This window comes from Furipterus horrens, unplaced genomic scaffold (assembly GCF_987537825.1).
Source record: "Furipterus horrens unplaced genomic scaffold, mFurHor1.1.pri manual_scaffold_5, whole genome shotgun sequence".
Classification (NCBI taxonomy): domain Eukaryota; kingdom Metazoa; phylum Chordata; class Mammalia; order Chiroptera; family Furipteridae; genus Furipterus; species Furipterus horrens.
In genome coordinates, this window is record NW_028327175.1 from 153,163,524 (window position 1) to 153,180,354 (window position 16,831).

Here is a 16,831-nt window from a genome sequence, read left to right on the forward strand (position 1 = left end):
AGCCCTGGATGGTGTGGCTCAGTGGACTGGGCACCAGCCTGTGAAGCAAAAGGTCACTGGTTCAACTCCCTGTAAGGGCATACGCCTCAGTTGTGGGCCAGGTCCCCAGTTGGGGGCATGAGAGAGGCAACCAGTTGATGTTTCTCTCACACGTCAATGTTTCCCTTGCTTTCTTTCTCCCTCCCTTCCCCTCTCTCTGAAAATAAATAAATAAGATATATTTTTTAAAAGAGCATGGGCACAGTTGATGTTCTGAATCTCAGTTTCTCCATCAGTAATGAGAGGAATTACCTGCCCAGAGGTCCCATGCAACCCATTGACCTTACCATGAATATAAAGATAAAGGCTTAGAATACTGTGTTGCTGCTTCTCAAATATGCCTGGATATTAATTTTGAATGACTATTAACTGCAACAATCTTCTCATTGACATTCTTCTAGTCAATAAAATAAATAGTGTAAGTTGTAAGTACATTTTTCCAATGAGACTCAATAAAGCTATTTTATTTTGAATGGAAAATAAATACAGTCTATAAATTTAGTTTATTTTTCTGAGTAAAACCTTTCATTTCTCAAATTCTGTGATTCTGTTGGGTTTTTCTTTATGCCTTTCTTCTTCCAGAACTCGAGATAATCTATAAATATCATATTTGTAGAAAAGAATCAAAATGAAATTGCCTAAATATTCTCTAAATGATTTTCAATATGACTGTATTCTGGCCTCATAGGAGCCCTGTGAAGTAGATATTATCATCTTACTTTTACTGTGGGAGACCAGTAAGAGCTGAAACTAACTCGGTGTGGTCTGATTAGAAATCTCACACTTTTCCCACCATACCTCATGGCCTTCTAGAAAAGTCTGTTTCCCAAACTGAAGACAATTACATGAGTTGAATTATATTAATGAGTTAACTGTCCCTCCATTACTGTTAATAAATAAATATAGATATACTTCTCATCAAGAAACTTATTTTAGGTGTAGAAATTTATAAATCATGTTGATCATAATTATTCTTTATTGTGGAGTTGTTGTTGTTTTTAAACATTTTAACAACATTTTTGTTTCCATCGTACTTACTTTCATGGTTATCTTCTGCTTATGGCAAGTGACATAATTTTTCTTTTAGTTATAAAAAAAAATTTTTAAGTGAGTCAATATAAATAAATAAATATTATAAATAAACAAGAAGAAACCATTCAGGTGACAAATTGATAAGACAAGAATCAGAAAGAAAAGATGCTAATGTTTGAAGTTGGAGAAACACTAGCCTGAAGGAGGAGGTGTGTGGTCAAGGCTGTTGGGAGGATCCCACTCTGTCTACAAGCTGAAATCCCTCCCCAGAGAGCAGCCAGAAATAATTGTGGCAATAAAGAAAGGTGTTAATCAAATAGAAATCTCTTTTTGTATTCACAGTGTTCCTTCTCAATCCACCTCTGTCCTGTCCCCCAACTCCACCCCACCCTGAGCCTATTATTTTTCTATTAGGAAGCTCCTACATTTTAAAATTCAGCTTAATTAGTTGCTGACATCTCTGGTTCCTCTCTTGTACACTTAAGTCGCTCAACTCAAATAAAAATTTTCTTTTTTCCCCAGTACAGCAAATGGAAAGTATCTGCATACAAAAAAATAGCATAGATAAATGAAAATTCTTTTTGTAAGAAAGAACATCAACAAACACACAAAGCAGAAAACACCAAGCATTTAGAAAGACAATATCAGCTTCATTTTGTTTGAATGCTCCATTGTTTGTAATAAACACTTAATAGCCTGAAAATCTAATTTTTTACACTACCAATTTTATCCTTGGCCACTTGGCAAAAACCGACTTTTTTTTTTTTTTTTTTTTTCTGCTTCTGTTATCCCAGTGCAGAAGCTGGAGGTTTGGGTATGGGAATCCTGAAATATGAACCATTACAATAAAAATATCAACTCTGTGCTAAGAGTAGCACCAAGAAGTACCAAGACCTAGACTGTTACAAATTATTGGAAGCAGACCACCTCTCCACCCTCCTATAGAACAGAGACTCAAAACATGCAGAAAATAGAGACAGAGTATCTGTAGGGATAGTTGAAATATAATGAAACTCTTATAATTTAGAAGACTTGACTGTATCTAACTTTTATACTAACCACATCTTACTCATTGCATAATGATTGATGGATTAAAAATGTATAACAAATGTGCTGTAAACCCCCTATCCAGACCAGGGCAGACATTACTAAACAATCATTTCACTCTTTACTGTTGGAATGGGGCTGGGAAGGAGGGTCATAAGGGCAAGAATCTCCCCTATTCATAGTGTTTCTGTCTTGTGAAGTGAGCACCATTAGTGTAACACTTCTGGTTTCACTCTATTTCCTCACTTCTGCTTCCCCAGGAAAGGAAAAGAAACAATCTGAAACAAGCTTTGAAAGAACACCAGCCATGGGTTGCCAAGCACACTCACCCAGAGATCATGTGCCTCTGATTCTTCTCTACCAACTAATAAATATACCAGTGAAAGCCTTGCCCTGTAGGAGAGACTTGAAGTGACTCAGTGCTGCCTAAGACTGGGGTATTGTTTCTTTATTGCCAGAGGTAAGAATGAGAACCCCCCCTTGCACAATAGATATAACTCACAATTCTTCAGTATCAACTTTAATAATAACAAAGGTGATGTTTTGACTTTTTCTGTCTTACTCTTTTGCTCAGTTTTAATTGTCAGACCTTGGGCCAAAAAGAAGGGTGATATTTACTGGGCCTTTCAAGATCCCAACAATTAGCAACTGATTAGGGTGTTCACAAGAAATTAATGTGCAAGCTAATGCATTTCAGGAGCCATAAGGTTCTCAAGCTTGAGTTAATAAGAAGGTGCTCAAGTTTAAGTTAAAGAGAGACATAAAGTCAATGTTTAGGGTGATCTGCTGACCACCTAGACAAGACCCTACACTGGAGCAGCTATTTCATCACCAAGTTCCAGACACTTTGCTGTCCATGGAATCAATTTCATCATTGCTGCAGGCATATCTGTCCCAAGCACCTAACCCAAATAGATCAAACTCATAAGCAACTTTCGTATGCTTCTCATGGAAATATAAACTGGTATCATCTTTTTTTATGAGCCAGTATAGCCATATTGAAATTTATTTACACTTTGTCATGGTAATTCCTCTTCTCTGTATCTATCTCACAGAATATGCGCAAAAAATACATGTCCAAGTTTATTGCAACACTTATTGTAATGATGGAAATTTGGAAACTACCTAAATGCCCAGCAATAGAGAAATAGTTAAATAGATATGGGATATTATGCAATAGTTGTTTTGTTTTTTTAATTCAGTGTATCTATACTACGTGTCAGTGAATGGCATGGTGATGGGTGAGACAAGAACACCAATTATTATTCTATTTTTCTTCCATTTTAAATTTTAAGTGAATATGTATTAATTTTACAACTAATACTTAATTAGAAAAACTGATAGTTTTAATTTACAGCATTCTTTTTCTGATCACAGGATTCTGCTGCCCACGATTTAGGGTGCACATGATCATAGTTCCTGGAAGCTGAGTGAGCAATTGGAAGACTTGTGGGTGAGCACAGAATTGGGGCCAAGGTAGCAGTTGTCTGGAGGGAAGAGTTCTCCCAGCCCCAGGTATGTCTGATAGATCATGAGTAATGCATTGTAGAAAATTTTAAAACCACCAAAAAGCACAAAGAAACATAATTGATTTAATTCTGCTATTGACATGAACTTGTATGTTTTAAATTAAAAATATTTTCTTTTTAAAACAATAGTATTTTGAATATCTTTCCATGTCAATAAACATGTTTCTACCACATTCTTTATATGTTAATATGTGCATATTTTTCCTTATTAGAGTTGCACCAAGATTTATTTAGCCAATCCTCTATTCCAATTACTTATGTTGCTTCCAACTTTGTTATTTTAAACAATGTTCTGGTATGAACTTTTATATTTCTTTTTGTCAACTTGTCTAAAATTTTCCCTAGCATAAATTCATAGAAGTGAAATTTCTGGGTCTGGGGGTATACTGTATCTACAGGACTTAGTACGTACTGCCAAATGTCTTTCAGAAGGACTGTATAAATTGGCACTTCCCCTAGTGGGGAAAATTCCATTCTCTCATTTCCGACCCAATACTGGCTACTATGTAAAATATTTGCCAAGTTGAGAGGTCGTAGATCTAATCTCATTTTGTAATTTAAAATTTAGTCACAGAATAGTTCCAGGAATGTAAAGTACAGTATAGGGAATATAGTCAATAATATTGTAATAACTATGTACAGTGCCAGGTGGGTACTTAAAATATCAGGGGGACCACTTTGTAAAGTATATGATTGTCTTACCATTATGTTATGCACCTGAAACTAATACAAAATAATATTGAATATAAACTGTAAATGAAAAGTAAATTTTTTTTAAATTATCAAAAGTGAAGAAACTGTTTAATACATTCATCAAACTTTTGCATTTGTTCTTCTGCGCCAGCCCTGATGCTGTCAAAGAGACAGTAAAGTGTGTGGTTAAGGGCACAGTCTCTGGGATGATTATCTGAGTTTGAAACTATATATCTTTTTCTAGCTGTGTGGCCTTAGGAAAGTTACTTATCCTCTCTATGCCTCAGAGTCTTCTTCTAAAATGTGGACAGTGCTTACCTCCTAAAGTTAAGTACACACCAACATCTAGGACAATGAACTACTGTTATTGTTTGCCCATTTTTCAACTGGTGTGTTGGACTTCTTTAAGTAGACACAGTGAAGAAGGCAATTTAAGGGATGTCCAAAGTAACAGCATGAACAAAGGCATAAAGGAACATCAGATGTCATGCTATCCCCTACACTTGAATCTGTCCAATATTTTCATGTGTTTTATAAAATGAAAAACAAGAATAATTTCTTGCATTGTTTTCTATTGCTACATCATGAAACACATTTAAACCAAATGGGAAAAAGAAGCCTTAATAAGTCACCAACATTGACAAGTCATCAACATGAAGTTTTCTTGGTCTCTGAATGACACTGTCCTCCTGGGTCTAGCAGCTCCCTGGTTGTGATGTCTTCTACCTATAATAAGCCATTATAGGTGATGTCCCTGGGGGACTGAAAAAATACTGGCATTATCTTCTGAAGGGTGGGCCCCTTGTAGTACAGGCTTCCCCTGTTAGGTGAGCGTTCTAGGAACTTATCTGTATCAGTGTACCAGCTGGTGTTGTTGTGAGAGGCTGTGTTCAGCTTCAGTGATTTTTTTGAAGACTCAACGCATTTGGCCATTTCACGATGGGTGATTTATGAAGTGCACCTGCCCACACTGCACTAAGTGTTCAGCAGTTTTTGATGAAAAGTATCATGAACCCCCATGCCCCACCCTCCCTCTTCACCTGATCTCGCTAGAGTAACTTTGTTTGGTTTCTCTGGATGGAAAAAGTCCTCAAAGAGAAACATTTTGCTGATGTGGAAGAGGTGAAACACACAAACAAAAAAACAGCAGAAGCACTAAAAGGCATCAAAATTGATAATTCCAAAACTATTTTGATCAGTGGGGGAAAAAGTCTCAATGTCTGTATTGCATCAGAAATAAACACAGTACCAGTTATTTCATGGAGGGTCAAGGGTCAAAGGGAACCTTAGAGCTCATCTAGTTCAACCTCTTTAGAAGTGTTCCTTGTAATTTGTTTTAAAATGTTCAAACTTAACCCCAGTGTTGATGGGTCAGCAAAATATGGAGGAGCCACAAGTACTCTACTCCATTTGGCCCAGACATGGTATCCTAGAATGGCACTTTATGAAGGCAGAATTCCTCAGCATATATTTGAGAACCATCTGTCTAATGACAATCAGCCACCTCTTCCTCCCCTCACCAATATCCCAAACCTTTCTTCCCAGAGATTTGCCTTCCATGTCACCCAACACCACTTAGTATCTCTGTGCCTCAGTTTCTTCAATAAAACAAGAGTACTATTTTAAAAGATGCCTTCCAGAACAAACATTTCATGATTTCATTTACAGGACCATATATTGATTCAAAGAGGATACTTTCCTGAGACAAAGTATTTTACAACTACAGAAAGTCACTACCTCCATAATTACCGTTATTGAAAAATAGCCCAAGGGGTCAGCACAAAGTCTCCACCAGACATAGGATACAGCTCAGAGCTCTTCATTTCCAGACCTTGACAAGCCAGGTACACTCAGAATGGGTACTGTCTTCACAAAATGAAAACACAGGTACTAATTCAGGCAAGAAGGGATTTCAAAAATCAGCCTATGCAACTGTACAAACGAGATTTTTCAATATTTCTGAATAAAACTTTCAAAATTACTTTTAATATCATCTTCTCTGTGATGTCTTCCCAACTTGCTGCAGTCCCTGATCTTCCCCCATAGTACCACAGTCCTTAGTGGCTAGATCTGTGACTTTAAACCATGGTTTCCTCATTAGAATTCTCTGTTTGGGGAAAAAAGAGGTGGGAATCTTATGACCTGTACCTGTATACCCACCCTCAGAGATTTTAATCCAATTGACTCTGAGGTGGGACCCCAGGTTCATACCTTAAAAACTCCCCAGGTGAGCATAATGTGAAAACAAAGTTGACTGCCACTAGTCTAGATGAATTGGCTCCAAAGTGGGGTGCATAATTCATCAGGATGCTGAAACAAAATTAGAAAATATTTTTACATTTTTATCTCATTCTTTCTAATTACTGTATAATGTATACCTTGAGTATATTTGTATATATTAGTATGTTTGTAACAGATTAGTGCAAAAGTAAATATATAATTTATTTAAAAATATGCATGTATCTGGTATGCATTCTAAAACAATGATTTTCTGATAGAAGTATATCCCCCAAGGTTTGAATCTAAATAATTCATTGGCTAAGTAGCCATTTCTACTAAATAAACACTTCTTTAATTATAGTCTTTGTTTACTCTTAGCTAACATCTATATTTTTATTTACCTTTCATTTGTGCATTATATCTAGTCTCCCAAAGTAGGCTGTAAATGCTTCAAAGCAAAGATTGTATTCTTTTTACTGTTCCCCATATTTCTTGGCATGGCATATGATCCATGGCTGTTCAACTTTGGCCAAGTCTTAGTCCCCTTTTCAAAAACCATTAATAATAATAATAATACCATCCCTGGCTGGTGTGGCTCAGTGGATTGAGTGCCAGCCTGCAAACCAAAGGATCGCTGGTTTGATTCCCAGTTAGGGCACATGCCTGGGTTGCAGGCCAGGTCCCCAGCTGGGGGCGCATGAGAGGCAACCACACATTGATGTTTCTCTCCCTATCTTTCTCCTTCCCTTCCCTTCTCTCTAAAAATAAATAAATAAAATCTTTTAAAAAATAATACCAAATTTATAGGATTATTATGAGGATTAAATCTGAGACTCATACCTAGTCCCTAACATATATTATGGACTTAACGAATGGGTTCTATTTTATTGCTTACTTATTGGATTAAATTTCTATATCACATCCATATGTAATGCCAGGTACCATGCAAGAAAACAAGGAAAACATGTATATAATACATGGTTCCTCTTTAAGGAACTCATAGTCTAACAACAACAACTACAACAAAAAACCCAGACATTTAAACATTCAATCATAAGGACAAATAATAAGTGCTCAGGTTGACATATGTATACAGTACTATGAGAATATAGCTAAAGGAGTGATTAATCTTTCCTAGTGCTTGAAGCATAAGTAGGAGTTTTTGTGCAGACAAGGGAGAGGCATATGTTTGGAAGAATAGCATGAACAAATGTATGGAGCACTGGTTCTCAAAGTGTAGTCTTGGGATCCAGGGAATCCCTGAAACCATTTTAGTTGGTCCACTGGGTAAAAGTAATGACTATAATGATAGTAAGATACTATCTGCTTTTTTCCCTTGTATTCTTTCACAAAAGTATAGTGGCATTTTCCAAGAGCAATATGACTTACGATATTCAACAGATTAAATATAGGAGCAGTTATGAGAATCCAGCTGTCTTCCATTAAAGATATTTGCAAAAATGTAAAACAATGCCTCTATTTTCACTTTCTTTGTTTCAAAAAATATGTTTTTTAATAAAAATGTGTTATATCAACATGTAATGGTTTGTTATTGTTATTTTTAATAAGTTAACTAATATTTTAAAATATTTTAAATAATTCAGTTATTTCTAATATGGTAAATATCAAGATATATACTGTATACATATCATTAATATATATGACCATCATAAACAAAAGCTCTTTGAGGTCCTTGAAATATTTTTAAAGTTAAAGTTGTTTTGAAGCCACTAACACAAAATTGCATGGTGTGTTCAAGGAATAAATGAATAAATGAATATATGCAGTTTGCTGCCTCCAGTTCTTTTTGGAAGTAGATGGAGTATAAATTATAAATATATACATCACACATTCATATACAATGAATATGATTATCATATTCTCTCAGCCTATGAATAACAGATAAAATACATCAGAATGCTGAAAGGGTTAATCTGAATTTATTGGTAATTTTTTGAAAGGAGGAGATTTTGTTTATCCAGCGAAAGTCATCGCATATAAATTTGCAAACTAAAATACTCCTTGGACTGAGGTCATGTGTTTAATTTTAGCAAGTAGGGTGAATATGTTTGGGTAGGTATTTATACTAAGCAGTGGACTGAGCTGGAGATAGGTTTGACAGTGGAACCTTTATTATTTTCAATGCAAAAAAAAATGAACTATTAATGTGATGTTCTGGTTGAGAATTTAAACTCTCAAAAAATCTGGAAATTCAAAGTCATGGTACCCATAGCAACCATAACTCTGCCCCCTTGCATGCCCAGTGTGGAGTATTTTGTATTGCAGTACATGCTGTGAAATCTATGCCTAAATGTGCTATATAGCAGAGTTACAGTTGCTGTGGGAACTGTAACTTTGAATTGCCTGCCTTTTGTGTCATTAAACTTTCAGCTAAAGTATTGCATTAAAGGATTTTTTTCTGCTGCTGCATTTCCTCATTTAAAAAAATTGATTGTGTATTTTTAAAAGATGTAAATGATATTAGACCTAAATGGAAGGATAATACATTCTGATTTCTGAGATATATGCACTGATAGAGCCTTAGTGAATTACCACATTTACATATTTCAACCTGCAATAACAAGTCATAAAATAATCCTCTTTTATATAGCACCTTTAATCCTGAAGACTCCCATCACACACATAGACACAATAACCGAACCACCTTGAATGAGAAAACTCAATAAATATTTAACATCACCCAACAAAATTATACAGTGCTTTAAGACAAGCAGTAAGGAAGAAAGACACTGTTATCCAGTGGTCAGAACACAAGAAGTGGGAAATCTCATGCTCTATTCTTACTTTTGTTATAACATTGTCTCTCTCCTCAACCTTGAGTCAATGAGTTGAATCCCTCACAACTCTGGGTATTCCATTTTCTGCATCTGTTTACTGAGGAGCTATTTCTAGGACCAATGACAAGAAAAGACTTCAAAAGGTCAAATGGCTGTGTCTACTACTCTCAACCAAGGAATGAACCTACATATTCAAGAACAGGCAACTTCTACTCCAAACTTCTACTACAAAAGGCAAAATAGTAAATATTTTAGGCTTTGAGAGCCATATGGTCTCTGTTGCAACTACTCAGCTCTGCCATTTTAGCCATAGACAATACATAAATGAATGAGCCTGGGTGAGTTCCAATAAAATTTATTTATGGACACTGAAATTTGAATTTCATATTTCTGAAATATTATTCTTCTAGCGACTTTATTCAACAATTAAAAATGTAAAACACAGTCTTAACTTGTGGGTTGTACAAAAATGGGTGGTAGGCTATACAGTATGCCACCCCTGCTCCAGAAGTTTGGGTTGCATGTCAGGCTCAGTCTGCCTTTAGACAGAGGCATGCTTCTAAATATTTAACTAGCTCCCTACCCCCCCAAAAAGTATGTAATTGTTGTTTATATTGATCTAGATGTGTACATATGTGTATATCTAGATTTAGATATACACATATGTGGTAGATATACACATATGTGGTATATAAGTTCATTATACATTTTGCTAATATACAAGAAGTGCATACAAATGTACAAATAATAATAAAATACACAACATTCTTCACTGAAAATTCCATATATCCAAACTGTTCTCATTGAATGCTTTTGTTAAATATTTGCTAACCTGTTATATCTTTAGTTAACCTATGACTGCAGTTAACAAACAAGTATAGTTCCAACTTGTATATTAAGAAGTAAAACAAAAGTGCAAAAAACAAAGATATATCCCAGAACTTTCCCTCTTTTGTCAATGATATGGAAAACCTTTTTACTAAATCAGATAATAGCTTTCAAATATTTCCCCAACTTTTTGTACTATTCACAGTATAATTGACTACAGACTTGACACACATTTAAGTTATATTTACGTAGTAGGGTCCTCCACAGAAACAGAACCAATAGGGGATATGTACACACACACACACACACACACACACACACACACATACACACACATATATATATAGCTCCCATGATTTATGAAGGCTAAGAAGTTCTGAGATCTATTGTTGGTTCCCAGGAGACCCAGCAGAGCTGATATGTATTTCCAGTCTGAGTCCAAAGGCCTGTGAGCCAGGAGAGCCTATGTTGTAAGTTCTAGTCTAAAAGATGGCAGACTTGAAATCCATGAAAAGTCAATGTTTCAGTCTGATACCAAAGGTTGGGGGAAAAAAACACATTCCAGATCAAGTAGTCAGGCAGGAGTCTCCTCTTACTCAGACTTTTTGTTCTATTCAGTCCTTCAACTGATTGGATGAGGCCCACCCACATGGCAGTGGGGGGGGGGGGCAATTTGCTTTTCACAGTCTAATGGTCCAAATGTTAATATTACCCAAAAAGATCCTCACAGACAGGTCTAGAATTTGACCAAATACCTGGGCATCCCATAGTCAGGCAAGTTGACATATTAAGTTAACCACCACAGTCTACAATATTAGCATTCTCATCATCACTTTCTTAAGCCTAAACAATCAACAGCATAATAAATCAAGCACTGATTTGTAATGTTTGCTGAGTTCCATGGTCTAAATACTCCCACCATAGCGAATTTCAAGCTTCCAATGTAATGTCTATGGGCATGGGTTGGGAAGAGATGTGCAGGAGCACACCATTATATTACATTGCAACCATAAAAATACAAAAGGTAAAAATACCTTCAAGAGTCTAGATAATAGTAAAATAATTGGAAAGTGATGTTTTGAATATGCATTATCCTTTTAAAATTTATTTAATTGCAATTTTTTATAATTTAATGTTTAATAATAGATGTGTTTAATAGCCAGCTTGCAAATTTTCTGAAAATGTACTCTCATCTCTGGTGAGCCTATAAGATCTGGTTCCAGCACAGTCTGAGAATGGCATTGTGTAAGCCCTGAGTGGGGCTCATCTGGTCCCCTACCTTCTTTGTGAAACGCCTAGCCAATTTCATCTTGGCTAAAGCTTATCAATGATTAGAACAGAAACAATCTCACTGTTCTTCTTGGTATTATTTTTCCTCTGAAGTACTCAGATCTCTTTACACCCTTAGTGAATTACTACATTTACATATTTCAACCTGTAATAACAAGTCATAAAATTATCAGTCTGTGGCATGACAAAATGTAGGTGGAAGCAGCCAAGGGACTTGCTGGCACTTCCGTGGGTTTGGTCGACGACCTAGCACAGGGGCTGCCACTACACAGATGACCAGTCTGAATAATTCTGCCACAATTATGTGAGAAATTTCAACAAAGCCAGAATTAGGCTTTGAGTCCTGCAGATAATTATAGCCATGGACAAGGAGACATAGAAAATCAGTGAAGAATGGTCCCCTTGACTTTCAGTCTAGTGATTTACCTACCATACCCACTCTGCTTCTAAGTAATGAGTTACTTAATGCTTGTCAAGTAATTTAAGATATAAATCACCAAATACAAGGCATCATTAATGTCCATTTGAAACTGCACAGAGAAATTTTTAGGAGGCCGTATATGAGTCCCCAAGTGGAGCCAAGACTTTAAGTCTGTACATTTCTTGTCTTCTTTTCTGAAAATCAGGTATGGCAAAATGTTTTAATAATCTCAGATGGCTCTGTTTTTGAAATGATCTAAAATAGCTGTTCCCAGCAAACTGTTTTATATCCAGCTAGGGTCATTTGATCAAATTCTTTATTAATATGTGGATCACAAGTAAGTCTGAAGAACAAGAAGCCTATAGGTCACCACCACCTGAGATGGAATGGTATAGCATTGGGACAAGGTCACAATTTAGTCAAAAGTCTTACCTACACCACTGCAGTGCACACAATTTTTTTTTTAAAGAAGAAGAAAAAAGAAGCTTAGTTATTCCTGAACTAAATAACCCATAAATATGTCAAGGGCACTTGAAGGCAATGAATTGTTAAAATTAAGGGCTGTTTGGGTGTATCTGTTGATCGGGGTGAGAGAGTGGAACGTGGCTTTAATTTACAAACAAATTAGAAAAAGTAAATAGACTCAGCATTCCTATTGTAACTAGAAATGGCTTGGGTAAATTTAATCCAACTTCCCTGATAATATTTTATTAATATTAGACCTGGGAGAAAAATCAAGATAAGAAGTTTCCATCTCTAAGAGCAGAGGAACTTGGAGCCTCCAGTGACCACAAAGGGCATCACATGACCCCTCCTCCGGGGTCCATTTCTCCAAGTTCCCTGCTTATTTCTTGGTTCTGGCTTTCAGCCCATAAAAAATTCTGTCCCAGGCTACTGGTCTTTACTTCCTGGACTTGAGTTGGAGGCCTCACCCCCACTATAACCCAGGAGAGGCGACAAATAAGAGGAGCCCCAAATTTAAGATGTAGCTCAACCTTTGACCACTAGAGGTCTCCTGAAAAGCAATGACCCGTTTAACCCGGTTTATCCTCCTTCAAACCAACAGACTTGTTGCACTAAGACTTGGCAAGCCTGCGCTGCTGGAGGCCACCTTATTAATAACGCCACCCACCCCCACTGCTCACCATGGCGCCAGTCTTGCCAGGGGGAGGCGACTAGGCTGTGGCTGACCCACAGGCAGTGCTAGCTTTTCAATCCACGAATCAGTCTCAGATTCTGGGGCTAGCCCCTCGAACCCCACTTCTTGCCCAAGCAAGACGGGAGATAGCCCCTTAACTCGAGATACCCGGGTGAGCACTGAGCAGTCCTACGAACTTCCAACAAACGAGGGACTAGCCAAGGAACCAGCGTGCAGAATCACCTAGCATCAGATCCACCAAAAGACTTCACCCGCCCCGGGCTTCTCTCCACTCATTCCTACCCGCCCCACCCCCTTCACCTCCTCCCTTTGCCTGGGGATCGCCAAAGTGATCCGAGTTTAAACGGTGGAAGGACATGAGGGAATCATTCATCGGCCCTGTTCTGATCCATGCGGTATTTTCTGGAAAAATTAGCGGCTTCTAGCTGGAAAAAGAAAGGGGAAAAAAAAAAAAAAAAGGGGGGGGTGTGGGGGGAGGTTGACGGAGAGCAGGAAGGGAAACAGCCAGGTTGAATTCCCAGTCTTTATCAAGCAATTCGCTCACCAATGAGAGAAAGCTGCAGTGGCAGATTCGAGCCACATGCGGTAGTGTGTAGCAATTAGTAGATAAAATGCTGACTAAAGTGCTAAAACATGAAGTATTATTGTAGCCAAGGTCAAAAATGCTTCAGTTGTTTTTTGCAATTCGGGGGAGGGGGAGGCCCAGAGGTGCGCAGAGAGGTTTGAATTTTAGAAATGGTCGCCTTCTTTCTTCAAACTGTACTTTTTGTTTTTAGAATACTGTTTATTATAGTCCAGTCTGCCTAATTATGTCACTGCTGGTTTTTGCAACTAACTTAATCCTCATGATCCTTTATGAAACGATTCATAGACACTGAATAATGTGTCCACTGCTCTCTTATCCCCTTGAGAGGTGAGACTGATTTTTAATTTTTTACCTTTTATATAAACCACATAGCTCAAAACAGAGTTGGATTTTTGGCTAGCAAAGCAGCAGGAATATATATGTGGGTATAAGCTCCTGTGTTTCAATATAAGAGCCCAGAAATAGTGAGTTATATAAATATACACTGCTTTCCCCCCCCCGACTCCTCTTTTATATACAGTGAGTCCCAAATACAAGCTTTTTAAAAATAGATAAATAAAGCAGTTGCTTTCATGATTATAACTGTCCTGAATGGATTGTCTTCTTACAACATTCAATCTGTTTATGAGTATTTACTTTACATTAGCCCAGAGACCCTGCACGGCAGGAGTTTGCCTCTATTCCCCTGGGTGTCGGTGTCTCAAGTCTTACATCTGCTCTGTGATTGATGGAGCCTTGAATCCACGTTATTACTCTCTCACAAGCAGAAATCAAACAAGCTATTAACTACATTACTTCAAAGAACTGTTTCAATACAATCTCCTTATCTTAATTGAAACTTTCTTTGTATGGATATTTGCTACACAGATAATTTACAGGTGCCTATCAAGCAACATATTAAAGAGGCAAAATAGAGGGTGGGGTTTTTTGTTTTGTTTTATAAACACACACCATTGTGATCTATGATTTTAAAAGCCTCTCACAGTATTGGACCCGAGGTTTGATTTATTGCATTTTATTATGTTCATGGGGGTGGTGGGGGTGGTGCTGTAAAAAGAGAGGGGAGACACCCCTGTGATTCAGTTTTGAAATTTAACATTCATCTGATTACAAGACTGCAGATATTCAAAAATATTCAGACCTAGATCCCCGCAATTGTTAGCATCACAAAAACCTTATCGGGAGTTTTTGAGAAGAGAGATTACGAAGCATGCAGCTTAGTTCGGCACCCACCTTGAAGAGACATAGAAACAGGGTTTCTAATTAGATAAAGTCCCTTACAGACACTTAAAGACTTAAGCATCAAAAACAGAAGAAGTTGCTTAGATGCTGTAAAGAGTTGTGTATTTTTTGAGATAGATTTAATATACAATCAAGGGATACCCTCAGGCATTCTGTTGAGGTTTCCTGCATAAATGCAGCTGCATTGGTCATACAGGAAACTGACTCAGAGTCGATCTTATATATGATCTTGTCAAAATACTGCAACTCAAGTTTTTTAATATGGGATTACTTGAACTGAATATATATATTTATGCTAACAGGGCAGACTAACTGAAGCTTTAGGCATCTCTCCTGTATTTAAAAAATATATATGTAAAATGCCCTTCAGTTAAGTCCATTCATATGTTAAAAAATGAACAAAATGGGTTATTCTAATCAAATGTCTGCAGTATGCACCATGAAGTTAAAAAAGAGAGAGCAGGAGAGCTGTAATTTCTCTTTGTAACCCATGTTTATAAAATAGAAAGATCATATGAAATTTCAAGGAAGATAATTAAAGAGTGATGTGCAAGTCATAATTTGCCTAATGCAAAAGCTAGGAGACTGAATTGTTATATTGTCCTCCTTCGTGATGCAGAGTTGTGATATTACTTTAAATTATTAAAATAGTGTTCGACATCTTTCAGGATACTGGCTGTTTGGCATGGGTTTTATTACTTATTGTAATTGGAGGATCTGCCATTTTCTTTCGTTTATCTCTGTGTGTATAGAAAAGAGATAGATCTTGCCTTTTATTACTTCCCCATGTTCTGAATCAAAAATGTGGTTTAGATAATGTTAAGTGCCCTAATTCTTACTGCAGCGGACGCAGACATTATGAAAAGGCATAAAAATACACACAGAGGGTCTTTCCACCTCAAGTCACTGAATATGAGGCATTTGTGCTCTGCCGGGTGTATTAACTTCAGCCATGTGAATATAATTTTCATTAAAGTAATCCTGTTTCAACTAGATGCTGTGACTAGAGGTGAAACGTTGCGAAAGCGTTAAAAATAGCTTACTAGTAATTTCAACATCCTGTAATTTTATCACAGATCAAGTTTCAACTGTCATACTATACAGACCTTATTCCCCATATAGCACATGTTTACTTTTTTAGCATGCCAGACCCACTTTGGAAAGATTGGTGCCAATATAATAAAATCATCGGGGGTGGGGGTACTGGAAGGAGTGGGAGGAGAGTGCGGAAGGGGGTGGGGGAGCGTGGGGGAAGCGAGTACACCATTTTACATCAACACTGCGAAAATGCAATCTAGCCTGGCGGAGGACCGGCAGCTGGGTCGGAACGAGCGAGGGCTTTGCAGTCTCTGCCTGTTCCTTGTTCTGTCGCTCTTAAGTTTCTCTGTGTTTGCATAATAGCCGTGCATGCAAACCTCGCAATTCTCCAGGGCTCCAGAACAATAAATATACACATTTAAAGCCTTTATTGTCTTACGGTTCATGCCCCCGGTTTTCAACAGCTTAATTTCTGGTTGTATTTAACTAGTTTGCAAATGGATTTTTTTCAGTTTCAAACTATTATTGAGGAAGCTCCCCTCCCTTTTTTGGCGGGGGAGGGAGAGGGGGCGGGGTAGGAGTCGGTATATTATTCCTGTAGCGCTGGGTTATATAAACACATTATCATTTGAGAGCGCCCTTGGCGTCCATCAGCATTGTAAACACGTACTAGTGTATATACTTCAAAATTAAAGAATGCACACACAGAACTGGGAGCCTGAATTCATATTCTGAGCAGACTCGCTGCTCGCATTTATTGATTTATCATGCATCGTTTATTGTTCCAGTCCCTAAATGCAGTCGCTGTCCGTTCAATATTGTTTGCAAAATCCTGAGATGTGTGTGCACTGCTCACTTGTCTTTCTGTTATTTTATTTATTTATTTATTTACTGCTGAGTATTTTTTTG